General features: G+C 47.5%; 1 long non-coding RNA gene across 1 annotated transcript in view; it reads right to left on the bottom strand.

Moving 5' to 3' along the window:
* Positions 1–3,607: 3,607 nt before the first annotated feature.
* The window catches only part of LOC148537796 (uncharacterized), a 51,151-nt gene continuing 36,131 nt past the window's right edge, over positions 3,608–18,627 (bottom strand). Inside the window, exons 6-7 of the long non-coding RNA XR_015873326.1 lie at positions 5,438–5,581; positions 3,608–4,168 (exon numbers count right to left, since the gene is read on the bottom strand). This is a non-coding gene — a long non-coding RNA (uncharacterized LOC148537796). The remainder of the gene's footprint in view (positions 4,169–5,437; positions 5,582–18,627) is intronic.

Here is an 18,627-nt window from a genome sequence, read left to right as displayed (position 1 = left end):
TTTGCGCATCTTGCCCTGAGTGTCAGTATCATGCTCCCAGGCCACATTTTAAGGGTCCACTAGTTCCATTGCCTATCACTAGTTTGAAAGAATAGCGATGGATTTGGTTGGACCCTTAATGAAGTCTGCCAGGGGACACCAGTATATTCTGGTCATAATGGATTACGCTACCAGGTACCCGGAAGCGATCCCGTTGCGCAATACGTCAACCAAGACCATTGCCAGAGAGCTAGTTCATGTCTTTAGCAGGCTGGGTATACCTAAGGAGATACTAACTGACCAGGGTACACCGTTTATGTCCAAAGTCATGAAAGAGTTATGCCGCCTGTTCAAAATTGAACAGTTAAGAACTTCGGTTTATCACCCCCAAACCGATGGGCTGGTCGAGAGGTTTGACAAGACGTTAAAACACATGCTTAGGAAAGTGGTCGACAAGGATGGTAGGGATTGGGACTACTTATTGCCGTATTTATTGTTGGCCATAAGAGAAGTTCCCCAGTCCTCCACCGGGTTTTCACCCTTCGACTTGTTGTATGGGAGACACCCAAGGGGGTTACTAGACATTGCCAAAGAGACATGGGAGGGGCAGTTTAGTCCTTACAAAACGGTGATTGAGTATGTTTCCCAAATGCAGGAGAGAATTGCTGCGGTAGTGCCGATAGTGAGAGAGCACCTGGAACAGGCTCAACAGGCACAGCAGAGGGTATACAACCGCAATGCTCGGTTACGCAGCTTTGCTCCTGGGGACAGAGTGTTAGTATTGGTTCCCACTGTGGAAAATAAACTTTTGGCTAAATGGCAAGGGCCCTTTGAAATCTTAGAAAGAGTGGGGCAGGTCAATTACAAAGTTTACCAGCCGGGGAAAAGAAAGCCGGAACAGATATACCATATAAATCTGTTAAAGCCCTGGAAAGATAGAACGGTACTGTCGGCCGTCCGAGACCCTCCAGTAAGTCCAGGACCCTTAGTTCCCGAAGTGACAGTGGCAAAAACCCTGTCGGCAATTCAACAACAAGAGGTCAAGGAGTTTCTGATTAGAAATAGGGTGCTGTTCTCTGACGTACCTGGGAAAACCTCGGTCATTAAACATGACATCATCACTGACCCAGGGGTTAAAGTTAATCTAAAGCCCTATAGGTTACCAGAAGCACAAAGAGAATCGGTGTCGAAAGAAATTAAAAATATGCTAGAGTTAGGGGTTATTGAAGAATCACATAGTGAATGGTCAAGTCCCATTGTGTTGATTCCAAAGCCCGACGGGAGTGTGCGTTTCTGCAATGACTTCCGAAAGTTGAACAGTGTTTCAAAATTCGATGCCTACCCGATGCCAAGAGTGGATGAACTGATTGAGAGACTAGGGACGGCAAGGTATTTAACCACTCTTGACCTAACCAAAGGGTATTGGCAAGTACCATTAACCGAGAGCGCCAAACAAAAGACAGCTTTTTCAGCGCCAGAGGGCTTGTTTCAGTACAAGATGTTGCCCTTCGGGTTACATGGGGTACCTGCTACCTTCCAAAGAATGATGGACAGGATTCTAAGGCCCCATAGACGGTATGCGTCTGCTTATCTGGATGACGTGGTCGTTCATAGTCCTGATTGGCAGTCTCACTTACCCAGGGTACAAGCAGTGTTGGACTCCATCTATAAGGCAGGTTTGACAGCCAACCCAAAAAAGTGTTGTCTAGGCATGGAGGAAGTAAAATATCTGGGATACACCATTGGCAGAGGCCTGATAAAGCCTCAGCTCAATAAAGTTGATGCCATACAAAACTGGCCACGGCCTCTGAATAAGAAGCAGGTGAGAGCCTTCTTGGGAATTACGGGGTACTACAGGAGGTTTATACCCAACTTTGCCACCATGGCAGTCCCACTGATTGACCTGACCAAAGGCAAACAAAAAGTCATGGTAGAATGAAGTCCTGAGGCAGAGAAAGCTTTTCAGGAGTTGAAAGTAGCGTTGTGTTCCCAACCAGTCCTGATGACTCCTAATTTTGAAAGGGAATTCATAGTACAAACCGATGCATCAGAAGTAGGCATAGGAGCGGTCCTGTCCCAGAACAAGGAGGGTGAGGAACACCCTATTTTCTATCTTAGCAGAAAGTTGAATGTACATGAGAGAAACTATGCCACAGTGGAGAAGGAGGCGTTGGCCATAAAGTGGGCGGTAGAGGCTCTCAGGTACTACTTGGTCTGAAGAAAGTTCAAATTGATCACTGACCATGCCCCTCTGAAGTGGATGTCTGAAAATAAGGACAGTAATGCGAGAATTACAAGATGGTTCATGGCATTACAAACTTTAAAATTTTCAGTGGAACACAGGCCAGGAAGCCAGCTGGCCAATGCTGACGCGTTGACACGCGTTTATTGTTTGGGAGCTTCAGTTGTTCCGCCCCACAGGTCGAAACAAAGCGGGGGGATATGTGATAGGATCACTGGTAAAGTGGTCTGTGGCAGGTACATTTGTCCCAGATTCCTATCTTTTGTGTTTTAAACCCCCAGGAGAAAGTCTGCAGTGTAGCAGGCTTGAGTTTCGGCTTTTTGAAAAGCCGGTTTGGGACCTGGGGGTTGTGGGTGAGAGGAGAGGGAAGGCTCCACCCACGGCCACTCCAGGTTTTGGTTCTCGCAGCCTGGTAACAGGCTTGTTAGTTTTCCACCTGAGAGTGGCCAATATAAGCCTAGTGTGTTTAGGGCTGATTGTCTCACCTGGGAGAGCAGGCAAGGAGTTTGCTCAGAGACACTTGGATACCTAACTGTGAGTGTTGTGCTGTGCTTTTGTTGCTGGCGAGGGCATTAGGCCCTGCCAGGTTCTGGTAGTGAGGGAACTACCTGTGAAGTTAGTGCCCCGACAGGGCTAGGATTTATATTTATGTTTTCTTTATGTTTCTGACATTGTACAATAAAGACTGGCGCCGACCAGCTTGTACTTGCATCCAGACTGGTGTGCTGCTTCCCTGCTGCTGTGTGTGTGTGTAAGGAAGGAGTCCTCTACCCAGGAGAGGGACCCCCTAACCTAACTGTGTCACAATATATATATATATATATATAGATAGATAGATAGATAGATAGATAGATAGAATTAATATATAGTATACTCTATTCATAATATATATATATATATATATATATATATATACACACAGTATATAAAAATAGTATACATATATTATTATTGAAGACTCCATCTTCAATAATTGGCACCCCTAATGGATAAATATTATATATAAAAGATTCCTCCACAACATGGACCCCTGGGGGCCCACACTACACACCCATATTTTTAATACCTCTCTAGAGTCCCACATCGGCGGTAGCGCTGCACAAATCGCCTGGAAAGTGGCTTCTGCGGCTCCCTATGCTGCACCGTCCTTGTCCATTTCCCCGGTGATCTGTGCATGTGCAGACTAGTGCCGCCGGCCACCAGGGAGAGAGGAGGGGGCCCAGTCGGCCCATCCTCTCTTAATATGCCTGTGAGTAGAATATACCATATAAGTGTAAAACATAAAGTGGATAACACAATGCAGTATTTATAGGTTAATAACTATAAGCAATGTGAGTGACGGAATAAATGATGCATATAGCGATAGATGGTAAAAGTATGTTAGGTTTTATTCGGAAGGCAATGTACTATCATACTAAATGTCCTATTGTGGACTATGCTGCATGTTACTGTGCCAGCAAAAGTCACTGATCACTGTAATGCTTCTTATTATACTGTTGGGGGGAATGATGGTATCCCATTGTTGGAAGTGCAGGGAATGGTGTGAGTCCACAAGTGGTGCAACTCCTGCCAGGGTAGTCTGCTCTGGAGGGGCGGCATCCTGTACCCTCCATTTGTGTCTTGCTGGGCGTTCCCTTCTTGGTGAGCGGTATCTTGATGTTGTTGTCCTGCACTCCTGCTTCTGCCCCCAATGCTAAGGGCTGACCCGTAGTGTGTCCGCACTCGGGAGTAGGACTGGCAATAGAAAACCCAGTCTATTGTGTAAGTACTTGTCCCCGCCTCTTTTCCTCATTCCACCCCGCAGATTTGTTTTTATCTCTGCATAGGGGGGGGCAGAGCTTTCATTGTACCCTAAGATCTGTTACCGGCCCTGATCAGGCGTCACTTGTGTTCTGCAGGACAGATGCTGCGGTCCCTCGGCAGTGGCCCCCGACTCCACGGCATGTTCTGTGAAATATAATACATGATTATTTTGAATTTTTAGTGTCGTGTTTTAAACAATATGGCATCTTGCATGTGGGGCAAGGATGGCGCAGCATATTAGTCCCAATAAAGTGCTGGTTTAGTGGCCATTTTCCCCAAACTGTGAATGCGCACCTACCACAATGAGGTAACACATAGACAATAAAAATGGCAACAATAAGTGCTACACCTAAAGGAGGTCCACAAAGTCCACGAAAAAAGTTATGTCTTGTAGTAAAATAATTTTTCACACTCCACTTCTCATGCGACGCTGCTATTTCTCCAATAACTGCTGTTCTGTATGTCAATAGATTAATCTAAAGCAATAGGGCATATGTACTAAGCCACAGAGAGGGAAAAAGTACCAAGCAATCAGCTTCTAATTGTCATTTTTCAAATACAGCCTGTAAAGTGACAGTTAGGAGCTGATTGGTTGATACTCCTACTTTAGTGGAGGTAACGGCATACTTACCGACATATCGGTGCAGCAGGGAGGGTGGGGGCAGTTTCAAGTGGCAGAACTGGGGCTTGCCGAAGCGATTGCGTTATCCTGACCCCGCCCCCCACTTTATAATGCTGATATTACCGGCTATATAAAGCAAGCGGCGGGGCTACGATGACGCGATTCAGCCCGAATTGCGTCATCACACCCCCGGACCACCCACTATCACGGCGGGCGCGGGAGGGGAGGTCCCCATTCTGGGGGGCTTAATTACTCTTGCGGGGTGACGGGAGCTGGCGATTTTCAGGAGGCTCCCGGCAGTCCCAGGAGAGTAGGCAAGTGTGGTAATGGGAAGTGTCGGCAAAAAATGCAGGCGTGTCGCAACTGTTTTGTGGGTGTGTCGCAACCTGTGTCTGCAATCCCGTATGGAAGAAAAAAGTCTCTGGTGTCTTAGTGAACACGCCCATTCTACGCGACCAGAGGGTGACTCAGAAGACCAATATTCAAAACATCTGCTTCTTCGTACGTGGTCGTGGATGCTTGGATTTGCAAAGCCGTAGGGGGGGTCTCAATACATTACTGGGCGTCTGCGCCATTTGCATATTTTCCCACAACAGTTGTGTACAGAATCGCAGCTGCAATGACATTATCACACAACTCTGAATCAGGCCTAGAATGCAATAAAATGTGTTTGAAAAAATACTTATGTGACATAAAACTTAAAATTGATATCAAACAAATACACTTCCCATTATCAAGTATAACACACATGGCATTAACAGTGAAATGTTCATATCGTATGTTATACAGACCTGATGTCATAAGCAAAGCTGCACCTAGAAGAACAGCAAGTGGGTGAGGATGATGTGGAGGATATGGAGACAGCACATGATGGTACCTTGCCGGTCTGGCTGATATAACTGCCAGAATACACAAGAGACGTCCGGGCTGTATGCCTGGCAGAGGAGAAGGAATAAGAAGGAAACTACATTTAGCCAGAGAGTGAGGAGGATTCACAAGGGGAATTCATCTGTGTATGTATCCCTTTTCCTTCTTCACTATCATGTGCCAGCAATTTCCCTGACTATACAGTGTGCCGGTAATCTCACTAACTATACAGCATGCCGGCACTCTCACTAACTATACTGTGTGCCAGCAATCTCATTACCCATACTGTATGCTGGCACTCTCACTAACTATACAGTGTGCCGGCACTCTCACTAACTATACTGTGTGCCAGCAATCTCATTACCCATACTATATGCTGGCACTCTCACTAACTATACAGCGTGCCGGCACTCTCACTAACTATACAGCGTGACGGCACTCTCACTAACTATACTGTGTGCCAGCAATCTCATTACCCATACTGTATGCTGGCACTCTCACAAACTATACAGCGTGCCGGCACTCTCACTAACTATACTGTGTGCCAGCAATCTCATTACCCATACTGTATGCTGGCACTCTCACTAACTATACAGCGTGCCGGCACTCTCACTAACTATATAGCGTGCTGGCACTCTCACTAACTATACAGCGTGCCGGCACTCCCACTAACTATACAGCGTGACGGCACTCTCACTAACTATACTGTGTGCCAGCAATCTCATTACCCATACTGTATGCTAGCACTCCCACTAACTATACAGCGTGCCGGCACTCTCACTAACTATATAGCATGCCGGCACTCTCACTAACTATACAGCGTGCTTGCACTCTCACTAACTATACAGCGTGCCGGCACTCTCACTAACTATACAGCATGTCGGCACTCTCACTAACTATACTGTATGCTAGCAATCTCATTACCCATACTGTATGCTAGCAATCTCATTACCCATACTGTATGCTGGCACTCTCACTAACTATACTGTGTGCCGGCACTCTCACTAACTATACTGTGTGCCTGCAATCTCATTACCCAAACTGTATGCTGGCACTCTCACTAACTATACAGCGTGCCGGCACTCTCACTAACTATACAGCGTGCCGGCACTCTCACTAACTATACAGTGTGCCAGCACTCTCACTAACTATACAGCGTGCCGGCACTCTCACTAACTATACTGTGTGCCGGCAATCTCATTACCCAAACTGTGTGCCGGCACTCTCACTAACTATACAGCATGCCGGCACTCTCACTAACTATACAGCGTGCCGGCACTCTCACTAACTATACAGCGTGCCGGCACTCTCACTAACTATACAGCGTGCCGGCACTCTTACTAACTATACAGCGTGCCGGCACTCTCACTAACTATACAGCGTGCCGGCACTCTCACTAACTATACAGCGTGCCGGCACTCTCACTAACTATACAGCGTGCCGGCACTCTCACTAACTATACTGTGTGCCAGCAATCTTATTACCCATACTGTATGCTGGGACTCTCATTAAATATACATCGTGCTGGCACTCTCACTAACTATACAACGTGCCGGCACTCTCACTAACTATACAGTGTGCCGCCAATCTCACTAACTGTACTGTGTGCCAGCAAGCTCATTACCCATACTGTATGCTGGCACTCTCACTAACTATACAGCATGCCGGCAATCTCACTAACTATACTGTGTGCCAGCAATCTCATTACCCATACTGTATGCTGGCACTCTCACTAACTATACAGCGTGCCAGCACTCTCACTAACTATACTGTGTGCCAACAATCTCATTACCCATACTGTATGCTGGCACTCTCACTAACTATACAGCGTGCCGGCACTCTCACTAACTAAACAGCATGCCGGCACTCTCACTAACTATACAGCGTGCCGGCACTCTCACTAACTATACAGCGTGCCGGCACTCTCACTACAGCGTGCCGGCACTCCCACTAACTATATAGCATGCCGGCACTCTCACTAACTATACAGCGTGCTTGCACTCTCACTAACTATACAGCGTGCCGGCACTCTCACTAACTATACAGCATGCCGGCACTCTCACTAACTATACTGTATGCTAGCAATCTCATTACCCATACTGTATGCTAGCAATCTCATTACCCATACTGTATGCTGGCACTCTCACTAACTATACTGTGTGCCGGCACTCTCACTAACTATACTGTGTGCCTGCAATCTCATTACCCAAACTGTATGCTGGCACTCTCACTAACTATACAGCGTGCCGGCACTCTCACTAACTATACAGCGTGCCGGCACTCTCACTAACTATACAGTGTGCCGGCACTCTCACTAACTATACAGCGTGCCGGCACTCTCACTAACTATACTGTGTGCCGGCAATCTCATTACCCAAACTGTGTGCCGGCACTCTCACTAACTATACAGCATGCCGGCACTCTCACTAACTATACAGCGTGCCGGCACTCTCACTAACTATACAGCGTGCCGGCACTCTCACTAACTATACAGCGTGCCGGCACTCTTACTAACTATACAGCGTGCCGGCACTCTCACTAACTATACAGCGTGCCGGCACTCTCACTAACTATACAGCGTGCCGGCACTCTCACTAACTATACAGCGTGCCGGCACTCTCACTAACTATACTGTGTGCCAGCAATCTCATTACCCATACTGTATGCTGGGACTCTCATTAAATATACATCGTGCTGGCACTCTCACTAACTATACAACGTGCCGGCACTCTCACTAACTATACAGTGTGCCGCCAATCTCACTAACTGTACTGTGTGCCAGCAAGCTCATTACCCATACTGTATGCTGGCACTCTCACTAACTATACAGCATGCCGGCAATCTCACTAACTATACTGTGTGCCAGCAATCTCATTACCCATACTGTATGCTGGCACTCTCACTAACTATACAGCGTGCCAGCACTCTCACTAACTATACTGTGTGCCAACAATCTCATTACCCATACTGTATGCTGGCACTCTCACTAACTATACAGCGTGCCGGCACTCTCACTAACTATACAGCATGCCGGCACTCTCACTAACTATACAGCGTGCCGGCACTCTCACTAACTATACAGCGTGCCGGCACTCTCACTACAGCGTGCCGGCACTCCCACTAACTATACAGCATGCCGGCACTCTCTCTAACTATACTGTATGCTGGCAATCTCACTAACTATACATTGTGCTGGCACTCTCACTAACTATACTGTATGCTGGCAATCTCACTAACTATACAGTGTGCCGGCACTCTCACTAACTATACTGTATGCTGGCAATCTCATTACCCATACAGCATGCCGGCGCTCTCACTAACTATACTGTGTGCCAGCAATCTCATTACCCATACTGTATGCTTGCACTCTCACTAACTGTACAGTGTGCCGGCACTCTCCCTAACTATACAGTGTGCCGGCACTCACACTAACTATACAGCATGCCGGCACTCTCACTAACTATACTGTGTGTCAGCAATCTCATTACCCATACTGTATGCTGGCACTCTCATTAAATATACATCGTGCCGGCACTCTCACTAACTATACAACGTGCCGGCACTCTCATTAACTATACAACGTGCCGGCACTCTCATTAACTATACAACGTGCCGGCACTCTCACTAACTATACAGCATGCCGGCATGCTCACTAACTGCACTTTGTGCCAGCAATCTCATTACCCATACTGTATGCTGGCACTCTCACTAACTATACATCGTGCCAGCACTCTCACTGACTATACAGCGTGCCACCAATCTCACTAACTAAACTGTATGCTGACACTCTCACTAACTCATTACTCATACAGCGTGCCGGCACTCTCACTAACTATACAGCGTGCCGGCACTCTCACTACAGCGTGCCGGCACTCCCACTAACTATACAGCGTGCCGGCACTCTCTCTAACTATACTGTATGCTGGCAATCTCATTACCCATACAGCATGCCGGCACTCTCACTAACTATACTGTGTGCCAGCAATCTCATTACCCATACTGTATGCTTGCACTCTCACTAACTGTACAGTGTGCCGGCACTCTCCCTAACTATACAGTGTGCCGGCACTCACACTAACTATACAGCATGCCGGCACTCTCACTAACTATACTGTGTGTCAGCAATCTCATTACCCATACTGTATGCTGGCACTCTCATTAAATATACATCGTGCCGGCACTCTCACTAACTATACAACGTGCCGGCACTCTCATTAACTATACAACGTGCCGGCACTCTCATTAACTATACAACGTGCCGGCACTCTCACTAACTATACAGCATGCCGGCATGCTCACTAACTGCACTTTGTGCCAGCAATCTCATTACCCATACTGTATGCTGGCACTCTCACTAACTATACATCGTGCCAGCACTCTCACTGACTATACAGCGTGCCACCAATCTCACTAACTAAACTGTATGCTGACACTCTCACTAACTCATTACTCATACAGTGTGCCGGCACTCTCACTAACTATACAGTGTGCCGGCACTCTCACTAACTATACTGCGTGCCAGCAATCTTACTAACTATACAGCATGCCGGCACTCTCACTAACTATACAGCGTGCCAGCACTCTCACTGACCATACAGCATGCCGGCACTCTCACTAACTATACAGCGTGCCAGCACTCTCACTGACTATACAGCATATTGGCACTCTCACTAACTATACAGTGTGCCGGCACTCTCACTAACTATACTGTGTGTCGGCAATCTCACTAACTATACAGCTTGCCAGTACTCTCACTGACTATACAGCATGCCGGCACTCTCACTAACTATACAGCGTGCCGGTAATCTCACTAACTATATAGTGTGCTGGCAATCTCACTAACTATACAGCGTGCCGGTAATCTCACTAACTATACAGTGTGCCGGCACTCTAACTATACAGTGTGCCGGTGCCGGCACTCTCACTAACTATACTGCGTGCCAGCACTCTCACTGACTATACAGCATGCCGGCACTCTCACTAACTATACAGCGTGCTGGCACTCTCACTAACTATACAGTGTGCCGGCACTCTCACTAACTATACTGTGTGCCGGCACTCTCACTAACTATACTGTGTGCCGGCACTCTCACTAACTATACTGTGTGCCGGCAATCTCACTAACTATACTGTGTGCCGGCAATCTCACTAACTATACTGTGTGCCGGCAATCTCACTAACTATACTGCGTGCCGGCAATCTCACTAACTATACTGTGTGCCGGCACTCTCACTAACTATACAGTGTGCCGGCACTCTCACTAACTATACTGTGTGCCGGCAATCTCACTAACTATACTGTGTGCCGGCAATCTCACTGACTATACAGCGTGCCGGCAATCTCACTAACTATACTGTGTGCCGGCACTCTCACTAACTATACAGTGTGCCGGCACTCTCACTAACTATACTGTGTGCCGGCAATCTCACTAACTATACTGTGTGCCGGCAATCTCACTAACTATACAGCTTGCCGGCACTCTCACTAACTATACAGTGTGCCGGCACTCTCACTAACTATACTGTATGCCGGCAATCTCTCTAACTATACAGTGTGCCGGCACTCTCACTAACTATACAGTGTGCCGGCACTCTCACTAACTATACTGTATGCCGGCAATCTCACTAACTATACTGTATGCTGGCAATCTCACTAACTATACAGTGTGCCGGCACTCTCACTAACTATACAGTGTGCCGGCACTCTCACTAACTATACAGCATGCCGGCACTCTCACTAACTATACTGTATGCTGGCAATCTCACTAACTATACAGTGTGCCGGCACTCTCACTAACTATACAGTGTGCCGGCACTCTCACTAACTATACTGTATGCCAGCAATCTCACTAACTATACAGCGTGCCGGCAATCTCACTAACTATACTGTGTGCCAGCAATCGCATTACCATACTGTATGCTGGCACTCTCACTAACTATACTGTATGCTGGCAATCTCACTAACTATACAGCGTGCCGGCACTCTCACTAACTATACAGCGTGCCGGCACTCTCACTAACTATACTGTGTGCCAGCAATCTCATTACCCATACTGTATGCTGGGACTCTCATTAAATATACATCGTGCTGGCACTCTCACTAACTATACAACGTGCCGGCACTCTCACTAACTATACAGTGTGCCGCCAATCTCACTAACTGTACTGTGTGCCAGCAAGCTCATTACCCATACTGTATGCTGGCACTCTCACTAACTATACAGCATGCCGGCAATCTCACTAACTATACTGTGTGCCAGCAATCTCATTACCCATACTGTATGCTGGCACTCTCACTAACTATACAGCGTGCCAGCACTCTCACTAACTATACTGTGTGCCAACAATCTCATTACCCATACTGTATGCTGGCACTCTCACTAACTATACAGCGTGCCGGCACTCTCACTAACTATACAGCATGCCGGCACTCTCACTAACTATACAGCGTGCCGGCACTCTCACTAACTATACAGCGTGCCGGCACTCTCACTACAGCGTGCCGGCACTCCCACTAACTATATAGCATGCCGGCACTCTCACTAACTATACAGCGTGCTTGCACTCTCACTAACTATACAGCGTGCCGGCACTCTCACTAACTATACAGCATGCCGGCACTCTCACTAACTATACTGTATGCTAGCAATCTCATTACCCATACTGTATGCTAGCAATCTCATTACCCATACTGTATGCTGGCACTCTCACTAACTATACTGTGTGCCGGCACTCTCACTAACTATACTGTGTGCCTGCAATCTCATTACCCAAACTGTATGCTGGCACTCTCACTAACTATACAGCGTGCCGGCACTCTCACTAACTATACAGCGTGCCGGCACTCTCACTAACTATACAGTGTGCCGGCACTCTCACTAACTATACAGCGTGCCGGCACTCTCACTAACTATACTGTGTGCCGGCAATCTCATTACCCAAACTGTGTGCCGGCACTCTCACTAACTATACAGCATGCCGGCACTCTCACTAACTATACAGCGTGCCGGCACTCTCACTAACTATACAGCGTGCCGGCACTCTCACTAACTATACAGCGTGCCGGCACTCTTACTAACTATACAGCGTGCCGGCACTCTCACTAACTATACAGCGTGCCGGCACTCTCACTAACTATACAGCGTGCCGGCACTCTCACTAACTATACAGCGTGCCGGCACTCTCACTAACTATACTGTGTGCCAGCAATCTCATTACCCATACTGTATGCTGGGACTCTCATTAAATATACATCGTGCTGGCACTCTCACTAACTATACAACGTGCCGGCACTCTCACTAACTATACAGTGTGCCGCCAATCTCACTAACTGTACTGTGTGCCAGCAAGCTCATTACCCATACTGTATGCTGGCACTCTCACTAACTATACAGCATGCCGGCAATCTCACTAACTATACTGTGTGCCAGCAATCTCATTACCCATACTGTATGCTGGCACTCTCACTAACTATACAGCGTGCCAGCACTCTCACTAACTATACTGTGTGCCAACAATCTCATTACCCATACTGTATGCTGGCACTCTCACTAACTATACAGCGTGCCGGCACTCTCACTAACTATACAGCATGCCGGCACTCTCACTAACTATACAGCGTGCCGGCACTCTCACTAACTATACAGCGTGCCGGCACTCTCACTAACTATACAGCATGCCGGCACTCTCTCTAACTATACTGTATGCTGGCAATCTCACTAACTATACATTGTGCTGGCACTCTCACTAACTATACTGTATGCTGGCAATCTCACTAACTATACAGTGTGCCGGCACTCTCACTAACTATACTGTATGCTGGCAATCTCATTACCCATACAGCATGCCGGCGCTCTCACTAACTATACTGTGTGCCAGCAATCTCATTACCCATACTGTATGCTTGCACTCTCACTAACTGTACAGTGTGCCGGCACTGTCCCTAACTATACAGTGTGCCGGCACTCACACTAACTATACAGCATGCCGGCACTCTCACTAACTATACTGTGTGTCAGCAATCTCATTACCCATACTGTATGCTGGCACTCTCATTAAATATACATCGTGCCGGCACTCTCACTAACTATACAACGTGCCGGCACTCTCATTAACTATACAACGTGCCGGCACTCTCATTAACTATACAACGTGCCGGCACTCTCACTAACTATACAGCATGCCGGCATGCTCACTAACTGCACTTTGTGCCAGCAATCTCATTACCCATACTGTATGCTGGCACTCTCACTAACTATACATCGTGCCAGCACTCTCACTGACTATACAGCGTGCCACCAATCTCACTAACTAAACTGTATGCTGACACTCTCACTAACTCATTACTCATACAGCGTGCCGGCACTCTCACTAACTATACAGCGTGCCGGCACTCTCACTACAGCGTGCCGGCACTCCCACTAACTATACAGCGTGCCGGCACTCTCTCTAACTATACTGTATGCTGGCAATCTCATTACCCATACAGCATGCCGGCACTCTCACTAACTATACTGTGTGCCAGCAATCTCATTACCCATACTGTATGCTTGCACTCTCACTAACTGTACAGTGTGCCGGCACTCTCCCTAACTATACAGTGTGCCGGCACTCACACTAACTATACAGCATGCCGGCACTCTCACTAACTATACTGTGTGTCAGCAATCTCATTACCCATACTGTATGCTGGCACTCTCATTAAATATACATCGTGCCGGCACTCTCACTAACTATACAACGTGCCGGCACTCTCATTAACTATACAACGTGCCGGCACTCTCATTAACTATACAACGTGCCGGCACTCTCACTAACTATACAGCATGCCAGCATGCTCACTAACTGCACTTTGTGCCAGCAATCTCATTACCCATACTGTATGCTGGCACTCTCACTAACTATACATCGTGCCAGCACTCTCACTGACTATACAGCGTGCCACCAATCTCACTAACTAAACTGTATGCTGACACTCTCACTAACTCATTACTCATACAGTGTGCCGGCACTCTCACTAACTATACAGTGTGCCGGCACTCTCACTAACTATACTGCGTGCCAGCAATCTTACTAACTATACAGCATGCCGGCACTCTCACTAACTATACAGCGTGCCAGCACTCTCACTGACCATACAGCATGCCGGCACTCTCACTAACTATACAGCGTGCCAGCACTCTCACTGACTATACAGCATATTGGCACTCTCACTAACTATACAGTGTGCCGGCACTCTCACTAACTATACTGTGTGTCGGCAATCTCACTAACTATACAGCTTGCCAGTACTCTCACTGACTATACAGCATGCCGGCACTCTCACTAACTATACAGCGTGCCGGTAATCTCACTAACTATATAGTGTGCTGGCAATCTCACTAACTATACAGCGTGCCGGTAATCTCACTAACTATACAGTGTGCCGGCACTCTAACTATACAGTGTGCCGGTGCCGGCACTCTCACTAACTATACTGCGTGCCAGCACTCTCACTGACTATACAGCATGCCGGCACTCTCACTAACTATACAGCGTGCTGGCACTCTCACTAACTATACAGTGTGCCGGCACTCTCACTAACTATACTGTGTGCCGGCACTCTCACTAACTATACTGTGTGCCGGCACTCTCACTAACTATACTGTGTGCCGGCAATCTCACTAACTATACTGTGTGCCGGCAATCTCACTAACTATACTGTGTGCCGGCAATCTCACTAACTATACTGCGTGCCGGCAATCTCACTAACTATACTGTGTGCCGGCACTCTCACTAACTATACAGTGTGCCGGCACTCTCACTAACTATACTGTGTGCCGGCAATCTCACTAACTATACTGTGTGCCGGCAATCTCACTGACTATACAGCGTGCCGGCAATCTCACTAACTATACTGTGTGCCGGCACTCTCACTAACTATACAGTGTGCCGGCACTCTCACTAACTATACTGTGTGCCGGCAATCTCACTAACTATACTGTGTGCCGGCAATCTCACTAACTATACAGCTTGCCGGCACTCTCACTAACTATACAGTGTGCCGGCACTCTCACTAACTATACTGTATGCCGGCAATCTCTCTAACTATACAGTGTGCCGGCACTCTCACTAACTATACAGTGTGCCGGCACTCTCACTAACTATACTGTATGCCGGCAATCTCACTAACTATACTGTATGCTGGCAATCTCACTAACTATACAGTGTGCCGGCACTCTCACTAACTATACAGTGTGCCGGCACTCTCACTAACTATACAGCATGCCGGCACTCTCACTAACTATACTGTATGCTGGCAATCTCACTAACTATACAGTGTGCCGGCACTCTCACTAACTATACAGTGTGCCGGCACTCTCACTAACTATACTGTATGCCAGCAATCTCACTAACTATACAGCGTGCCGGCAATCTCACTAACTATACTGTGTGCCAGCAATCGCATTACCATACTGTATGCTGGCACTCTCACTAACTATACTGTATGCTGGCAATCTCACTAACTATACAGTGTGCCGGCACTCTCACTAACTATACTGTATGCTGGCACTCTCACTAACTATACGGTGTGCCGGCACTCTCACTAACTATACGGTGTGCCGGCAATCTCACTAACTATACGGTGTGCCAGCAATCTCACTAACTATACTGTGTGCCAGCAATCTCACTAACTATACTGTGTGCCAGCAATCTCACTAACTATACAGCGTGCCAGCACTCTCACTGACTATACAGCATGCCGGCACTCTCACTAGCTATACAGCGTGCCAGCACTCTCACTGACTATACAGCATGTCGGCACTCTCACTAACTACACAGTGTGCCGGCACTCTCACTAACTATACTGTATGCTGGCAATTTCACTAACTATACAGTGTGCCGGCACTCTCACTAACTATACAGTGTGCCGGCACTCTCACTAACTATACTGTATGCTGGCAATCTCACTAACTATACAGCATGCCGGCACTCTCACTAGCTATACAGCGTGCCAGCACTCTCACTGACTATACAGCATGCCGGCACTCTCACTAACTATACGGTGTGCCGGCACTCTCACTAACTATACGGTGTGCCGGCACTCTCACTAACTATACGGTGTGCCGGCACTCTGTAGGGGTTCCCAAAGATGGCACAGCCCAACTATACAGCATGCCAGCACTCTCACTGACTATACAGCATGCCGGCACTCTCACTAACTATACAGTGTGCCGGCACTCTCACTAACTATACTGTGTGCCGGCAATCTCACTAACTATACTGTGTGCCAGCAATCTCACTAACTATACTGTGTGCCAGCAATCTCTCTAACTATACAGCGTGCCAGCACTCTCACTAACTATACAGCGTGCCGGTAATCTCACTAACTATATAGTGTGCTGGCAATCTCACTAACTATACAGCGTGCCGGTAATCTCACTAACTATACAGTGTGCCGGCACTCTAACTATACAGTGTGCCGGTGCCGGCACTCTCACTAACTATACTGCGTGCCAGCACTCTCATTGACTATACAGCATGCCGGCACTCTCACTAACTATACAGCGTGCCGGCACTCTCACTAACTATACAGTGTGCCGGCACTCTCACTAACTATACTGTGTGCCGGCACTCTCACTAACTATACTGTGTGCCGGCAATCTCACTAACTATACTGTGTGCCGGCAATCTCACTAACTATACTGTGTGCCGGCAATCTCACTAACTATACTGCGTGCCGGCAATCTCACTAACTATACTGTGTGCCGGCACTCTCACTAACTATACAGTGTGCCGGCACTCTCACTAACTATACTGTGTGCCGGCAATCTCACTAACTATACTGTGTGCCGGCAATCTCACTGACTATACAGCATGCCGGCAATCTCACTAACTATACTGTGTGCCGGCACTCTCACTAACTATACAGTGTGCCGGCACTCTCACTAACTATACTGTGTGCCGGCAATCTCACTAACTATACTGTGTGCCGGCAATCTCACTAACTATACAGCTTGCCAGCACTCTCACTAACTATACAGTGTGCCGGCACTCTCACTAACTATACTGTATGCTGGCAATCTCTCTAACTATACAGTGTGCCGGCACTCTCACTAACTATACAGTGTGCCGGCACTCTCACTAACTATACTGTATGCCGGCAATCTCACTAACTATACTGTATGCTGGCAATCTCACTAACTATACAGTGTGCCGGCACTCTCACTAACTATACAGTGTGCCGGCACTCTCACTAACTATACAGCATGCCGGCACTCTCACTAACTATACTGTATGCTGGCAATCTCACTAACTATACAGTGTGCCGGCACTCTCACTAACTATACAGTGTGCCGGCACTCTCACTAACTATACTGTATGCCAGCAATCTCACTAACTATACAGCGTGCCGGCAATCTCACTAACTATACTGTGTGCCAGCAATCGCATTACCATACTGTATGCTGGCACTCTCACTAACTATACTGTATGCTGGCAATCTCACTAACTATACAGTGTGCCGGCACTCTCACTAACTATACTGTATGCTGGCACTCTCACTAACTATACGGTGTGCCGGCACTCTCACTAACTATACGGTGTGCCGGCAATCTCACTAACTATACTGTGTGCCAGCAATCTCACTAACTATACTGTGTGCCAGCAATTTCACTAACTATACTGTGTGCCAGCAATCTCACTAACTATACAGCGTGCCAGCACTCTCACTGACTATACAGCATGCCGGCACTCTCACTAGCTATACAGCGTGCCAGCACTCTCACTGACTATACAGCATGTCGGCACTCTCACTAACTACACAGTGTGCCGGCACTCTCACTAACTATACTGTATGCTGGCAATTTCACTAACTATACAGTGTGCCGGCACTCTCACTAACTATACAGTGTGCCGGCACTCTCACTAACTATACTGTATGCTGGCAATCTCACTAACTATACAGCATGCCGGCACTCTTACTAGCTATACAGCGTGCCAGCACTCTCACTGACTATACAGCATGCCGGCACTCTCACTAACTATACGGTGTGCCGGCACTCTCACTAACTATACGGTGTGCCGGCACTCTGTAGGGGTTCCCAAAGATGGCACAGCCCAACTATACAGCATGC

This window comes from Taudactylus pleione, unplaced genomic scaffold (genome assembly GCF_031769625.1).
Source record: "Taudactylus pleione unplaced genomic scaffold, aTauple2 ptg000044l, whole genome shotgun sequence".
Lineage (NCBI taxonomy): Eukaryota > Metazoa > Chordata > Amphibia > Anura > Myobatrachidae > Taudactylus > Taudactylus pleione.
Note: the sequence above shows the minus strand (reverse complement) of the source record. Positions and strands in the feature narration are given on the sequence as shown.